At 44.0% G+C, this 17748-nt stretch overlaps 1 non-coding gene across 1 annotated transcript; it reads right to left on the bottom strand.

Moving 5' to 3' along the window:
• Positions 1 to 9911: 9911 nt before the first annotated feature.
• On the bottom strand, positions 9912 to 9987 carry trnaa-ugc (transfer RNA alanine (anticodon UGC)). Its single transcript has one exon. It is a non-coding gene; the product is annotated as a tRNA-Ala (tRNA).
• Positions 9988 to 17748: the final 7761 nt, after the last annotated feature.

Raw genomic sequence — 17748 nt, forward strand, 5'->3', positions numbered from 1 at the left:
AGCACTGTAGAATCTATTACATTCAACGGAACGACTTGATTAGTGTAGTGTTAGCTAGTTACACAGTTGTCTTTGCTGTCCTTGTATCTAAGACAACTGTGGAGTCTAGAGTAATTTTCGGTTAGCTAGCCAGCTATTTTCGTCCGCCGCGCTGCCGTTCCCCTACCTAGTCAATACTGCTGGTCAACACCGCTAACACTGCTAACACTGCTAGCTAACCAACTTCTACCGAATAGCGGCACTGTAGAAACTATTACATTACAACGGAACAATTTGATTAGTGTAGCGTTAGCTAGCTAGTGTTAGCTAGCTACATAGTTGTCTTTGCTGTCCTTGTATCTAGGACAATTGTGTAGTTAGACTAATTATCTGGCCAGTTACCGAGGTTACCTAGCCAGCTATCGAGGCTACCTGGCCAGCCACACTTCAAACAAAGTCAACAACGCAGCCACTGCTAGCCAGCCTACTTCAGCAGTACTGTATCATTTTAATCATTTTAGTCAATAAGATTTTTGCAACGTAAGCTTAACTTTCTGAACATTCGAGACGTGTAGTCCACTTGTCATTCCAATCTCCTTTGCATTAGCGTAGCCTCTTCTGTAGCCTGTCAACTATGTGTCTGTCTATCCCTGTTCTCTCCTTTCTGCACAGACCATACAAACGCTTCACACCGCGTGGCCGCGGCCACCCTAACCTGGTGGTCCCAGCCCGCACGACCCACGTGGAGTTCCAGGTCTCCGGTAGCCTCTGGAACTGCCGATCTGCGGTCAACAAGGCAGAGTTCATCTCAGCCTATGCTTCCCTCCAGTCCCTCGACTTCTTGGCACTGACAGAAACATGGCTCACCACTGATAACACTGCTACTCCTACTGCTCTCTCTTCGTCTGCCCACGTGTTCTCGCACACCCCGAGAGCTTCTGGTCAGCGGGGTGGTGGCAGCGGGATCCTCATCTCTCCCAAGTGGTCATTCCCTCTTTCTCCCCTTACCCATCTGTCTATCGCCTCCTTTGAATTCCATGCTGTCACAGTTACCAGCCCTTTCAAGCTTAACATCCTTATCATTTATCGCCCTCCAGGTTTCCTCGGAGAGTTCATCAATGAGCTTGATGCCTTGATAAGCTCCTTTCCTGAGGACGGCTCACCTCTCACAGTTCTGGGTGACTTAACCTCCCCACGTCTACCTTTGACTCATTCCTCTCTGCCTCCTTCTTTCCACTCCTCTCCTCTTTTGACCTCACCCTCTCACCTTCCCCCCCTACTCACAAGGCAGGCAATACGCTTGACCTCATCTTTACTAGATGCTGTTCTTCCACTAACCTCATTGCAACTCCCCTCCAAGTCTCCGACCACTACCTTGTATCCTTTTCCCTCTCGCTCTCATCCAACACTTCCCACACTGCCCCTACTCGGATGGTATCGCGCCGTCCCAACCTTCGCTCTCTCTCCCCCGCTACTCTCTCCTCTTCCATCCTATCATCTCTCCCCTCTGCTCAAACCTTCTCCAACCTATCTCCTGATTCTGCCTCCTCAACCCTCCTCTCCTCCCTTTCTGCATCCTTTGACTCTCTATGTCCCCTATCCTCCAGGCCGGCTCGGTCCTCCCCTCCCGCTCCGTGGCTCGACGACTCATTGCGAGCTCACAGAACAGGGCTCCGGGCAGCCGAGCGGAAATGGAGGAAAACTCGCCTCCCTGCGGACCTGGCATCCTTTCACTCCCTCCTCTCTACATTTTCCTCTTCTGTCTCTGCTGCTAAAGCCACTTTCTACCACTCTAAATTCCAAGCATCTGCCTCTAACCCTAGGAAGCTCTTTGCCACTTTCTCCTCCCTCCTGAATCCTCCTCCCCCCCCTCCTCCCTCTCTGCAGACGACTTCGTCAACCATTTCGAAAAGAAGGTCGACGACATCCGATCCTCGTTTGTTAAGTCAAACGACACCGCTGGTTCTGCTCACACTGCCCTACCCTGTGCTCTGACCTCTTTCTCCCCTCTCTCTCCAGATGAAATCTCGTGTCTCGTGACGGCCGGCCGCCCAACAACCTGCCCGCTTGACCCTATCCCCTCCTCTCTTCTCCAGACCATTTCCGGAGACCTTCTCCCTTACCTCACCTCGCTCATCAACTCATCCTTGACCGCTGGCTACGTCCCTTCCGTCTTCAAGAGAGCGAGAGTTGCACCCCTTCTGAAAAAACCTACACTCGATCCCTCCGATGTCAACAACTACAGAGCAGTATCCCTTCTTTCTTTTCTCTCCAAAACTCTTGAACGTGCCGTCCTTGGCCAGCTCTCCTGCTATCTCTCTCAGAATGACCTTCTTGATCCAAATCAGTCAGGTTTCAAGACTAGTCATTCAACTGAGACTGCTCTTCTCTGTATCACGGAGGCGCTCCGCACTGCTACAGCTAACTCTCTCTCCTCTGCTCTCATCCTTCTAGACCTATCGGCTGCCTTCGATACTGTGAACCATCAGATCCTCCTCTCCACCCTCTCCGAGTTGGGCATCTCCGGCGCGGCCCACGCTTGGATTGCGTCCTACTTGACAGGTCGCTCCTACCAGGTGGCGTGGCGAGAATCTGTCTCCTCACCACGCGCTCTCACCACTGGTGTCCCCCAGGGCTCTGTTCTAGGCCCTCTCCTATTCTCGCTATACACCAAGTCACTTGGCTCTGTCATAACCTCACATGGTCTCTCCTATCATTGCTATGCAGACGACACACAATTAATCTTCTCCTTTCCCCCTTCTGATGACCAGGTGGCGAATCGCATCTCTGCATGTCTGGCAGACATATCAGTGTGGATGACGGATCACCACCTCAAGCTGAACCTCGGCAAGACGGAGCTGCTCTTCCTCCCGGGGAAGGACTGCCCGTTCCATGATCTCGCCATCACGGTTGACAACTCCATTGTGTCCTCCTCCCAGAGCGCTAAGAACCTTGGCGTGATCCTGGACAACACCCTGTCGTTCTCAACTAACATCAAGGCGGTGGCCCGTTCCTGTAGGTTCATGCTCTACAACATCCGCAGAGTACGACCCTGCCTCACACAGGAAGCGGCGCAGGTCCTAATCCAGGCACTTGTCATCTCCCGTCTGGATTACTGCAACTCGCTGTTGGCTGGGCTCCCTGCCTGTGCCATTAAACCTTAAACCCCTACAACTCATCCAGAACGCCGCAGCCCGTCTGGTGTTCAACCATCCCAAGTTTTCTCACGTCACCCCGCTCCTCCGCTCTCTCCACTGGCTTCCAGTTGAAGCTCGCATCCGCTACAAGACCATGGTGCTTGCCTACGGAGCTGTGAGGGGAACGGCACCTCAGTAACTTCAGGCTCTGATCAGGCCCTACACCCAAACAAGGGCACTGCGTTCATCCACCTCTGGCCTGCTCGCCTCCCTACCACTGAGGAAGTACAGTTCCCGCTCAGCCCAGTCAAAACTGTTCGCTGCTCTGGCACCCCAATGGTGGAACAAACTCCCTCACGACGCCAGGACAGCGGAGTCAATCACCACCTTCCGGAGACACCTGAAACCCCACCTCTTTAAGGAATACCTAGGATAGGATAAAGCAATCCTTCTGACCCCCCACCCCCCCTTAAAAGATTTAGATGCACTATTGTAAACTGGCTGTTCCACTGGATGCCATAAGGTGAATGCACCAATTTGTAAGTCGCTCTGGATAAGAGCGTCTGCTAAATGACTTAAATGTAATGATGTAAATGTAACTACTTGAGTAGAAGTCTGAAAGTATTTGATTCAGAATATACTGAATTAGCAAAAGTAAATGTAATTAATCAAATATACTTAAGTACCAAAGTAGAAGTAGAAATTATTTAAAATTCCTTATATTAGATGGTACCATTTAATTGGTTTATTTATTTATTTACGGGGGCACAATACAACACTCAGACATAATTAACAAATTAAGTGTTTGTTTAGTGAGTCCGCCAGATCAAAGGCAGTAGGGAGGACTGGGGATGTTCTCTTGATAAGTGAGTGAAATTGACTATTTCCTGCCCTGCTAAGCATTCAAATGTAATGAGTACTTTTGGGTGTCAGGGAAAATGTATGGAGTAAAAAGTACATTATTTTCTTTAGGAATGTAGAAGTAAAAGTTGTCAAAAATATAAATACAGTGGGGCAAAAAAGTATTTAGTCAGCCACCAATTGTGCAAGTTCTCCCACTTAAAAAGATGAGAGAGGCCTGGAATTTTCATCATAGGTACACTTCAACTATGACAGACAAAATGAGAAAAAAAGATCCAGAAAATCACATTGTAGGATTTTTAATGAATTTATTTGCAAATTATGGTGGAAAATAAGTATTTGGTCAATAACAAAAGTATCTCAATACTTTGTTATATTCCCTTTGTTGGCAATGACAGAGGTCAAATGTTTTCTGTAAGTCTTCACAAGGTTTTCACACACTGTTGCTGGTATTTTGGCCCATTCCTCCATGCAGATCTCCTCTAGAGCAGTGATGTTTTGGGGCTGTTGCTGGGCAACACGGACTTTTAACTCCCTCCAAAGATTTTCTATGGGGTTGAGATCTGGAGACTGGCTAGGCCACTCCAGGACCTTGAAATGCTTCTTACGAAGCCACTCCTTCATTGCCCGAGCGGTGTGTTTGGGATCATTGTCATGCTGAAAGACCCAGCCACGTTTCATCTTCAATGCCCTTGCTGATGGAAGGAGGTTTTCACTCAAAATCTCACGATACATGGCCCCATTCATTCTTTCCTTTACACGGATCAGTCGTCCTGGTCCCTTTGCAGAAAAACATCCCCAAAGCATGATGTTTCCACCCCCATGCTTCACAGTAGGTATGGTGTTCTTTGGATGCAACTCAGCATGCTTTGTCCTCCAAACACGACGAGTTGAGTTTTTACCAAAAAGTTATATTTTGGTTTCATCTGACCATATGACATTCTCCCAATCTTCTTCTGGATCATCCAAATGCTCTCTAGCAAACTTCAGACGGGCCTGGACATGTACTGGCTTAAGCAGGGGGACACGTCTCGCACTGCAGGATTTGAGTCCCTGGCGGCGTAGTGTGTTACTGATGGTAGGCTTTGTTACTTTGGTCCCAGCTCTCTGCAGGTCATTCACTAGGTCCCCCCGTGTGGTTCTGGGATTTTTGCTCACCGTTCTTGTGATCATTTTGACCCCACGGGGTGAGATCTTGCGTGGAGCCCCAGATCGAGGGAGATTATCAGTGGTCTTGTATGTCTTCCATTTCCTAATAATTGCTCCCACAGTTGATTTCTTCAAACCAAGCTGCTTACCTATTGCAGATTCAGTCTTCCCAGCCTGGTGCAGGTCTACAATTTTGTTTCTGGTGTCCTTTGACAGCTCTTTGGTCTTGGCCATAGTGGAGTTTGGAGTGTGACTGTTTGAGGTTGTGGACAGGTGTCTTTTATACTGATAACAAGTTCAAACAGGTGCCATTAATACAGGTAACGAGTAGAGGACAGAGGAGCCTCTTAAAGAAGAAGTTACAGGTCTGTGAGAGCCAGAAATCTTGCTTGTCTGTAGGTGACCAAATACTTATTTTCCACCAAAATGTGCAAATAAATTCATTAAAAATCCTACATTGTGATTTTCTGGATTTTGTTTTCTCATTTTGTCTGTCATAGTTGAAGTGTACCTATGATGAAAATTCCAAGCCTCTCATCTTTTTAAGTGGGAGAACTTGCACAATTGGTGGCTGACTAAATACTTTTTTGCCCCACAGTATATATATATATTGCTTTTTGGAGAAATGTCTAGTTTCAGCCACTAAAATACTATTATTACTCTGAGCAAATCATTGGCTATTCATATCCTCTATATACTGTCTCCAGCGAAGTGGAGTGGAGAAGCTCACATCATGACTGTTGAATGACTAAGTTACAGTTCGACAGCATGATCATCACCTCATTTATTTAATCTACTGAACATTATAACATCATTAGGATGCTTAGTAGGTCAACTGTCCTCACACTGACATAGAGGGGAGAAGTATTGTGTAATGAACTGTCAATAGACCCTGTGGATTTTCCCAGAGTGCCGGTGAAGTGTATAATTATTTGGGACCCATCCAAGCTCTCTAGCTAATTAACCACCAAGTCAAAAGTCATCCGATTACCTCTAATAAGTGTGTGAGAGATTTCTGTTCAAAGCAATGGAGGGAAATGTAATTTCCTGTTTTCTAATCCTTAGTGTGATTTGTGTTTGAGCTATTATGAAATAAAACAGCATTTCCCCTCTCAGAGTAAAAGGAAAAATAACACATATTGTCTGATCAGACACAAGAACTACAGTGTTCAGAAAGACAGCCTGGTGTGTCACTGGAACCCAAATCTTCCCCGCAAGAAGAAGACACTGGAGGGGAGCGACATTTCTATGGTGAATGTGAGTGCATTTATGAAAGAATGCAATACGATACAATTTTAAACTCCCTAGAGTCTATTGACACACTGGTGCGTCAATCTAACTAACATAATAAAAAAATCCCAATCAAAATTCGTCAGTTTAAGCTAGAGATATCAGGGCTGCGTCTCAGTCCACCACATCCGCCTATGGAGAACCTCAGCATCTGCGGTGGAAGGTGGCTGAGCTACAGCTGTGTTTGTCAGACCATGAGACATCCCGAAAATCTGCCTTCTCACTAAAACATTGTTTTGGCCTACGTAGTAAAGGCGAAATTCAATATTTTATCATAACATTTTTTATATATTTTTTGATACCAAAAGGGGTCCTAAAATCAAATAGGGAAATGATCCCACCCCCCAACAGCTTAGACTTTTAGGAATGAATATATTGTAACAACCAGTGTAATGCTGCTAACTTGCCAACCACTGCTCCAACAGGGTTAACCCTGACCATCAAATGAAGATAATTGTAGGCTGCTCAAAGTGGAAAAAAGTTCCACTTGAAGGGTACATCTCAATAGTCTGAATTGGCCTCTTCTCCTTGATCCACACTGAGGACAACAAATAGCACCGTTGGCTATCCCCTCAAAAAGCATCTTAGTGGGAGTGGTAATCTAGGATCAGGTTCCCCCTGTCCATATAATCATAATTAATTGTATCTCGAAGGCAAAACTTATCCTAGATCATCACTGCTGAATACAGCCACTGTAGATGTGAAATAATTAAGCAATATGGGCAAAAATCCACCCTTCCCGCATGGCAAAGCAAATACTCCATCTTTAACCTAAGATCTACAGCAGTGCCTAGTTCGGATAGCGGCTAAGGGTGGATTTTGAGTTCAGAAATCATGTTAGTGAAACACTGGCTGTATAATGAATGGTACTGTGTATGAATAATGTAGCTTGTCAAGTGTAAGTTGTTCTGTCAAGGATGGTATTATTATAATTGTTTTATTAACTTTTATTTAACCAGGGAAACCCATTGAGAACAGGGTCTAATTTGCAATGGTGCCCTGAGAACAACAATTCACTACGCTACTACAATTACAACATTTGAAATAAATTGCGTTTTATTCAAAAGGGCAGTAGAAACAAATATACACTGAGTATACCGAACATTAGGAACACCTTACTCATATTGAGAGAGGGAGAGAGACTGACCGGCTGACCTGTGAGCATTCAGGTAATGTGTATGAATCATGTAGTTTATCAAGTGGTGGAAGTTGTTCTGTCAATATGCCACAAGGGGGCACAATTTGATCAAACTTGAGCCCTTTGCTAATGTACAAGCTCAGGGTGCATTACTAAATGGCTGTAGTTCTGTTTATCCTAAAACAAAACTTTATCATTCTCAGGATTCTGAAAATGAACAGCCTGAGTTGAGCAGCACTGAAATGAAACCTATAAAATCATTTGTGAGAGTAAGAGTATTATTTTTGGTTCAAGATGGACTGACATATCTGTTTATATGTGCACATTAAGCTCTACTCATTTTCTAATAATTTCTGATTACAGAAGTCCAAACCTTGAAGCTACTTCAAGTGGTCCAGACCTACACTACAAGACCAAAAAATGTGGACACCCGCTCGTCGAACATCTTATTCCAAAATCATGGGCATTAATATGGAGTTGGTCCCCCCTTTGCTGCAATAACAGCCTCTACTCTTCTGAGAAGGCTTTCCACTAGATGTTGGAACATTGCTGCAGGGACTTGTTGCCATTCAGCCATAAGAGCATTAGTGAGGTCGGGCACTGATGTTGGGCGATTAGGCCTGGCACGCAGTTGGCGTTCCAATTCATTCCAAAGGTGCTCGATTGGGTTGAGGTCAGGGCTCTGTGCAGGCCAGTCAAGTTCTTCCACACCAATCTCGACAAACCATTTCTGTATTTACCTCGCTTTGTGCACTGGGGCATTGTCATGTTGAAACAGAAAAGGACCTTCCCAAACTTTTGCCACAAAGTTGGACGCACAGAATATTCTAGAATGTCATTGTTTTCTGTAGCGTTAAGATTTCCCTTAACTGGAACTAAGGGGCCTAGACCGAACCATGAAAAACAGCCCCAGACCATTATTCCTCCTCCACCAAACTTTACAGTTGGCACTATGCATTCGGGTAGTGAGTGTTGCAACCGAGGACAGATGTTTTTTATGCGATTCGGCACTCGGCTGTCCCATTCTGTGAGCTTGTGTGGTCTACCACTTCGCGACTGAGCCGTTGTTGCTCCTATACATTTCCACTTCACAATAAGAGCACTTACAGTTGACCGGAGCTGCTCTAGCAGGGCAGAAATTTGACGAATTGACTTGTTGGAAAGGTGGCATCCTATGATGGTCCCACGTTGAAAGTCACTGAGTTCTTCAGTAAGGCCATTCTACAGACAATGTTTGTCTATGGAGATTGCAATGCTGTGTGCTCGATTTTATACATCTGTCAGCAACGGGTGTGGCTGAAATAGCCAAATCCACTCATTTGAAGGGGTGTACACATACTTATGTATATATTGTGTGTATAGTGTACATTTATAGACATCATTATTAAAACATGACAACTGGTCATGTTCAAGCTTGAAATCCAAGATACCCTGTGCGGGTTGAGAACGTGTTGTAGTGTGAGTCATTTATTTGAGTTAGCTGGCTTTAGGGAGAATGACCTGGGCGATATTCATTTTGTCACACTGTAGCAAAATGTTTCAAATTGGTGTACAATGGAAAGCGTAAACAAGTGTTTTGTATTGGACAAGTTCAGATAGCACCTCACTGTTCAGGACCATTTGCTTCCATTTCGTGCCTAATGAATACGACCCTGCTATCTTTGCCAGGTGTACCACATGCTCCTGTGACTGGTGCTGCGGTGGGGTCCTGTAAACACTTTAACATTTTGCCACGTCCCAGGAGTGACACCCAGAGTGAGAGAGAGAAATGGGAGGGGTTCACTGTAACCGAAATAGCAAGAGACCCCTGTTTGACACACACAAACACACACGCACAGATGCACAGCAGCACCAATCCAGTCTAGGCCAGCCATAAGTGACACGGTGACAGTTGGGTTAACAAAGATGGGGACATAGGATACATAGGAAAAAGTATTGTCCCGAGCTAAAATAAGTTGAACCTTTTTCAGATCGGGATACAACGATCTGAATGCATGTTATCTATGTGTTCACATTAGCACTTAGCCATCCACTATAGTTCGCTATTGAAAAATATACATTTTATCCCAATGAGACTAACCAGTTGATTCCCATGACCGCTATATGAACACCTGCTGATGAGAGGTGATATTTACAAGAAGCTCTTGTCATATGGCCCAACAATGAATTGCCAGCTATCGGGGCCATTTTGAATGCCAAGCTTGTCATTTACTTAAATTACTGCTAGCAGCAGCCAGAGACTTGACATCTGACCTCTCAGTAACATTTACATTACATTTAAGTCATTTAGCAGACGCTCTTATCCAGAGCGACTTACAAGTACATACATTCATCCTTTTTTTTTTTTTTTTTTGTACTGGCCCCCCGTGGGAATCGAACCCACAACCCTGGCGTTGCAAGCGCCATGCTCTACCAACTGAGCCACACGGGGCCCAACTGAGCTAAGTGTATGATTGCTGATAGATAGCCCTAGTGCACGGTTCTGACTCCGTCTGCCTGGTGGCCGACCTGCCTATACTGTGCCCCTACCCTCTCTCTCTGTCCCTCGCTAGCTCACTAAAGAATCAAGTGTTTTTTTCTGCATCTACGTCAATTTCACACCCCTAATCTAGAGTGTGTTGTTTGAACAGGTATGAAGCCAAGGATGGTGATTTACTGCCACCTACAGTTATGGAGTGTTTGCTCACAATTTGGTGCATTTTGAGACGTGTAACTTGATGAAACTAATTTGAGATTTTATTTTACCTCGTGCTAACATTAACATTGAGCAAATGTTCAACTTAAAAAATAAAAACATGTTGCCCCATCTCAAGAGGTTGAATGAAAGAAATACTATAGTACGTGCCTTTTAAGTGCCAAATAAAGTAACAGGTTTGAGTTGACGATTACATCTTAAATCACCTCCCGGGTGGCGCAGTGGTCTAGGGCACTGCATCGCAGTGCTAGCTGCGCCACCAGAGTTTCTGGGTTCGCTCCCAGGCTGGGCTGGGTTCGCGCCCAGGCTCTGTCGCAGCCGGCCGCAACCGGGAGGTCCGTGGGGCGACGCACAATTGGCATAGCGTCGTCCGGGTTAGGGAGGGTTTGGCCGGTAGGGATATCCTTGTCTCAGTATGTAAAAATGTAATAAAATGTATGCACTCTACTGTAAGTCGCTCTGGATAAGAGCGTCTGCTAAATGACTAAAATGTATGTAAATGTAAAATGTAAATCAGCCATAAATCCCCTTGTGACAGGGGAAGCTTGTTGAGTGCAACAGGGAGTGGCAATTGAATTTAAGCTTCACAAGAACAAATGAAATCGTTAACACATTTCTTGCCTGTCTATCTGTGGGTAACAGGGTTGACGTGTGACAATCGACCCACTCTTTACAATCACAAAACACCAGAAAACTCTGAAAAGAGTAGAACCAGCTCACCTGCTCTCACACTATGATTTGACTATTCAATGTTTCTTTAAAAAAAAAGTTTTTGAAGAGTAGTTTCACTGTATTAAAATGAGAGTTCAGTTCACGTAACAGCGTTCACCTTAAAATGAGGGACAGGTTGTTGTTGACCTTATAATGAATCACAATCAAATCTAATAATTAATAATCTTCAGAAATAACTTTGTCAAAACAACAAAATAACTAGGGCTTTAAAATGATGGAGAAAACTTGTTGTGGAGCAGATCTGATTTATGGGATTCTCCATATGGTCTATATTAAAGAGCATTTCATTGAATATAACAGGCTTTTAAAATTCAATATTGTTTTAAAATATCAAAGGGATGCAAAGGCACTCATTTCGTAGAACAACCCTTGTTTACCACAGTGAGCAACATACCTGCTGCCGCGTTATTTATCCATACAAATAAGGGACTGGGAGTAATGGAAACTAGCCGTTCAGAGAGTAATGTTGACTGCTGTTGTTGAAGAGGAAAATGATAAAAATGCATGCTCTTCTGGTCTGTCTAAGGGGAAGTCGCTCAGTTCTGCCTCAAGGGCAAGACTCATCACAATAAATGTCAACCTGCGTTTATTATGCTGATACTTCATACCACAGTAACGTATCCCAACGATCAACTTGAACAAATTAAGCCATTTGATAGAAAAGGCTCTCAAAGAAGTCAAGATGGGCCTTTACCTTTCCATCTCTAATCCTCCCTCCGACGCCCCCTCTAATACCCGGAGATCCGAGGCGATGTCATACCACACTCACTGGCAGTGGCCTGATAATAAAGGTGTCACGGGTGGGACAGCGTGATGACGGCCCTCTCTCTGCTCGCTCTTGTATTACCTCTATACATCTCTTTCTGTCTCTCTCCCTCTATTTCTCTCTCACTCTGTTTCTTTCTCTCTCTTTCATCTTCTCTCTCTGTCTCTCTCTTTCTCCTGACCCCAGGTGCTGACTCACAGACACCTTGCTGCCATCTACGTCATATGCACACCTCTGTGACTGCTATATTATATTATATGACATTGTTTCACGTACGTCCTCTAAAACGGGACCAATGTTGTATAAGTCTACAACAGAACCTACTGAGGGACCAGTGAAAAGGTATTACATTTTCAGGAGATATCACTGTTACTTCTCAGCGCTCCATGCCCTGCATACATATCTTAATGCTTCTCTGCTTTAAAAAGGTAACTGTTCTTCTAAAAGTGAGACATTTGTCTAAATGATTTTCTCTACTGCAGACCTCTGTTCCAGTCATCAGGCTCCATGTGTGACGTTCTGGCATAAAGTTGTGAAACGCATTCCATCCCAAAAATGTCAGTGGTGCTGTGAAGATAGGGCGAGCCGAAACACCAGCCTGCGTCTGACTCAGGGTCCCAACACAGGAACCAGGGCCCGGGAGTGTGTTCAGAAATAATGAAACAGAAAACAATTTGAAAAAGGAAAACAAAAATGTGCATATTCATTGGACACTTTACAGGTAGTACATCCTTTTTTAAAGTGTTTTCCAATTAAATGCACATTTTCCCATCTCAAGAGGTGAAATAAATAAATGACGTAAGTAAGTGTCTTTTAAGTGCCAAATAAAGTAACAGGGTTGATGATTTCATCTTACATCAGCCAGAAATCTCCTTGTGACAGGGGGAAGAATGGCACCGGAGGAGATGGCTGACGTTTTATGAACTCCTAGCCAATTGTGCTATCGTTTGTGTTTTTTCGCGTTATTTGTAACTTATTTTGTACATAATGTTTCTGCTACTGTCTCTTATGAGCTTCTGGATATCAGGACAGCGATTACTCACCTCGTACTGGACTAAGATTTTTTCTTTAACGAGTCGGACGCGAAGGATTTATTTTAGACACCGGACAAGGTCCAAATCCCTGTGATTCGCATGAGAAAGAGACAGAGATATCAGGGACGTAGGTCGGGGGTGCCTTGTAAGGATCCCACGGCGAGTGGGTAATCTGTCTCTACCATCAGTCCTATTAGCCAACGTACAATCATTGGATAACAAAATAGACGAAACACGATCACGAATATCCTACCAACGGGACATTAAAAACTATTATTTCTTATGTTTTAACAAGTCGTGGCTGAACGACGACACGGATAACATACAGCTGGCGGGGTTTACGCTGCATCGGCAAGATAGAACAGCTGCCTCCGGTAAGACAAGTGGCAGTCTGTGAATATGTGACCCGTTTCAGGAAACTAGGTGTATGTCGCAAGTCACGACTTCACAGGAGAGCCATTTGAACATTTTTTTTTTTTTTTATCTAAATGCGTTTTTTTGTCAGAAATGCCTTCTGGAAGATGTGAACTTTCATGTGCCTTAATAACAAACTTGTATGCCATCTGTAAATACGAATACAATTGTTAAATTATGAGCCTTGTTGGTAAAGCCACAGCTCACATCCTGACCAACACTAAAACAAGCAAAACACACAAGAACTATGGTCAGAACGTGACAAAAATAACACCCAGTGTTGCTGTTAATAACTAGAGTTATTGTTTTACACTGTGGAGAGTAAAACAGCCACATCAAAACCTTATCATATTTCCCAGCATGCTCTATTGCAGGTAAATGTTTTAGGATTGTTTTTAATACCTGTGTCTTTGCATATACAGTTGAAGTCGGAAGTTTACATACACTTAGGTTGGAGTCATTAAAACTCGTTTTTCAACCCCTCCACAAATTTCTTGTTAACAAACTATAGTTTTGGCAAGTCGGGTAGGACATATACTTTGTGGAAAAATTTTGGAAAATTCCAGAAAATTATGTGATGGCTTTAGAAGCTTCTGATAGGCTAATTGACGTCATTTGAGTCAATTGGAGGTGTACCTGTGGATGTATTTCAAGGTCTACCTTCAAACTCAGTGCCTCTTTGCTTGACATCATGGGAAAATCAAAAGAAATCAGCCAAGACCTCAGAAAAACATTGTAGACCTCCACAAGTCTGGTTCATCCTTGGGAGCAATTTCCAAACGCCTGAAGATACCATGTTCATCTGTACAAACAATAGTACATAAGTATAAACACCATGGGACCACGCAGCCATCATACTGCTCAGGAAGGAGACGCGTTCTGTCTCCTAGAAATGAGCGAGGGCCAGTTGACATTACTCTCTGTCACACTAGGTGAGAGCAAAAAATGTCGGCTGAAATTGTTGTGGTAAGCGTACCGTTTGTAAAACACCAACAAAAAGACGTCTAGATAGGACCAAAAAAGAATTCCAAAAGACAACAGCTCGTGATTACTGGGGTATAGCCTACCATATCTCCCCAAATGAATTTTATGAATGCCCATCCATGTGGTAGGCCCACCATTTGTAAAACAGGCCGTTGCATTGGCTTTATTAGTCCTGATTCCTGTGACTAATCAATTTGACTATTTCAGCTCTGAATATCAGCTACCCAACTTTATCAGGAGTTATTGTGGGCCTATTGGCAATGTGTTTACACAGCGGGAAATGCAGAAGTATTTTTGTTTTGTTGCTATGATCAGCTTGTCAAAAATGGACGGATACACACTTGAAACCACTGATCATGACAATGGGGCGAAACCCCTTGACAACAGTTGTGATTGTCCATTCCATATTGTCCATTTTACTTTGCGCTGTCTTGTTTTCAGGATACGTTGTTTGTTAACATGACAGCGCATTTTTTATTTGATTGGATGCCATTTCGTTTTTTTCGGAGAAACCTGCATGATGTAAAATGTGTTTGTCTCATTACATTGTCATTAATTTTATCTCCAGCCTGTAGGCTACCGAAAAGATGCCAGATGTGGAGGTCCTGGGCTGGCATGGTTACACGTTGTCTGCAGTTGTGAGGCCGGTTGGACGTACTGCCAATTTCTCTAAAGCATCGGCTTATGGTAGAGAAATTAACATTCAATTATACGGCAACAGCTCTGGTGGACATTCCTGCAGTCAGCATGCCAAGTGCACGCTCCATCAAAACTTGAGACATCTGTGTTATTGTATTGTGTGACAGAACTGCACATTTTAAAGTGGCCTTTTATTGTCCCCAGCACAAGGTCAGCTTTTTGATATGCCACACCTGTCAGGTGGAAGGATTATCTTGGCAAATAATAAATTGTCACTCACAGGGATATAAACCAATTTGTACACAAAGTTTGAGAGAAATAAGTTTTTTGTGCGTATGGAAACTTTCTGGGATCTTTTATTTCAGCTCATGAAACATGGGACCAACACTAATCCTGCCTAATGAGCGGGGCGGCCGTGAGGGTAGCCCTTGATCATGGCTCTCAATTCCATTTCATGACACATAATAGTCATTGGACAAAGGTGTCTTCTGTACAGTTTTGTTAAGAGCCCCGATGGTCAGTCTGAACATTAGCACGCTTCACTTGTGGTACAGTTTTGGAAGCATAAGGACCTTATCTTTCATATCAGCGAGATAGTATTATTACTACAAATCTGTTGTATTGAATTCTCCATGTGGTTTATATTAAAGGGCACTTCATCTAATATAACAGGCTTTTAGAATACAACATTGGTGCAGAATTTCTACTTAAAATATAATTTCAAAGATTTGTACGGGGTGATGTCGCAGGTGGGTTTCATGCAAAGCCACCAGCCCAGACATAGTAGCTCATGTCAACAGCAAAATACAGAATTCAAAGCTAATTACTCATGAGTTTGAAACCCTGTGGACTGGGCTTTGATAACGAGCCAATGCGTTACCACAGGAACACAATAAATGCCTTTCAGGGGAGCTTTTTTAAGCCATTAAAAAAACAATTTCACATTACACCTTTACAAAAATTCTATGTACATTGTGCATTGTGTCAGGGACAGTTGGTCCCTGACTCCCCTCTCCGAGGAGAAAGCTGGCAACCTCTGAAAAGTCTGAAAGTAGCCTGGGGCTTACGTAGAGTGGACACAGGGTTTTCATCATTACTGCGCATGGTTCCTCTGACATTAGCCACGGCAGGGGTGTGTGTGGCCCGGGGTAACGTCATTGATATATGTCAGTGAGCTACGGGGGGTCAGTGTTGGGAAGAAGAGGCATTAAAGAGATTTTAATGATCTTGTAAAGCTAGCTCTTTTTGGATTCGTGTGGCAGTGCAGAATGTCTTGGAGGCACATTTAGTCATTGACTGTAAAAGTGGTACATTGAAATGGATCTTTTATGTTGTTGTTGGTGTTGTTGTTGTGTGGTGAAGCAACACTCTGTAAGATGTATAAAGTGGGCCTGCCAATATTCACCTGGTGTATTTGTGGATATCCTCAATGGAATTCAGATTGCGTGTGACATTTTCTCAGCAAACAAAACGGGAATTATCTGAGGACTAGGAAATTCTAATCTACGCATCCAAATCTAGCATATATTTAACCTTACAACAATGTTTTTGCCATTTCGAAAACTGTACTTGGCTTGTTTAAGCGACACACAATAAAAAAATAGCATGAACTAATGCTAAATATATATGTGAGGAGGTCTCTGAGGTTAAAATAGCCGTATCTATGTTAAACCACGGGGTGTGATGTAACTGTGCAGGCTAGGATAAAGGCTGGAAAGATAGGCTTAAGACACGCAAAGGGCAGTGGGCCGGATTCGAACCTATGCCAACTGGCATATGTGCTGGGGTCAGAGGCACTAACCGCTGACACATTCTGGCCAACTCAGAAACAACGAGAGGACATGAGTCACATGGTGAGGAAAAAGTCCTTGCCCTGGGAGTATTTAATCACATATATTCATGTTCTAGAGGATATGTTTGCATTTCTGCGTCTTTGATATTGAAGTGATATGTCCAACAAATGCCTGTCTTTTGAGTCCTGTCATATCTCCTGCCCTGCAAATGCCATTCCATTATGAGGTCAGTGCACACACCTCTCTCTCCCTGGCCTTTCAGAGGCTAGCCCCACACACACACACACACACACACACACACACACACACACACACACACACACACACACACACACACACACACACACACACACACACACACACACACACACACACACACACACACACACACACACACACACACACACACACACACACACACACACACACACATACTGTACACAAACCCACACACTTGTATTTTTATTTTTTATTTCACCTTTCTTTAACCAGGTAAGCTAGTTGAGAACAAGTTCTCATTTACAACTGCGACCTGGCCAAGATAAAGCAAAGCAGTGTGACACAGACAACAACAGTCTGCAACTTCAGCAATTTTTGCAATTCATTCCAGTCACTGGCAGCAGAGAACTGGAAGGAAAGGCGGCCAAATGAGCTGTTGGCTTTCGGGATGATCAGTGAGATATACCTGCTGGAACGTGTGCTACGGGTGGGTGTTGTATTCGTGACCAGTGAACTGAGATAAGGTGGAGCTTTACCTAGCATAGACTTATAGATAACCTGGAGCCAGTGGGTCTGGCGACGAATATGTAGCGAGGGCCAGCCGACTAGAGCATACAGGTCGCAGTGGTGGGTGGTATAAGGTGATTTGGTAACAAAACGGATGGTAATGTGATAGACTGCATCCAGTTTGCAGAGTAGAGTGCTGGAAGCTATTTTGTAGATGACATCGCCGAAGTCGAGGATCGGTAGGATAGTCAGTTTTACTAGGGTAAGTTTGGCGGCGTGATTGAAGGAGGCTTTGTTGCGAAATAGGAAGCCGATTCTAGATTTGATTTTGGATTGGAGATGTTTAATATGAGTCTGGAAGGAGAGTTTACAGTCTAACCAGACACCTAGGTATTTATAGTTGTCCACATA

This window comes from Salvelinus fontinalis, chromosome 31 (assembly GCF_029448725.1).
Source record: "Salvelinus fontinalis isolate EN_2023a chromosome 31, ASM2944872v1, whole genome shotgun sequence".
NCBI lineage: Eukaryota > Metazoa > Chordata > Actinopteri > Salmoniformes > Salmonidae > Salvelinus > Salvelinus fontinalis.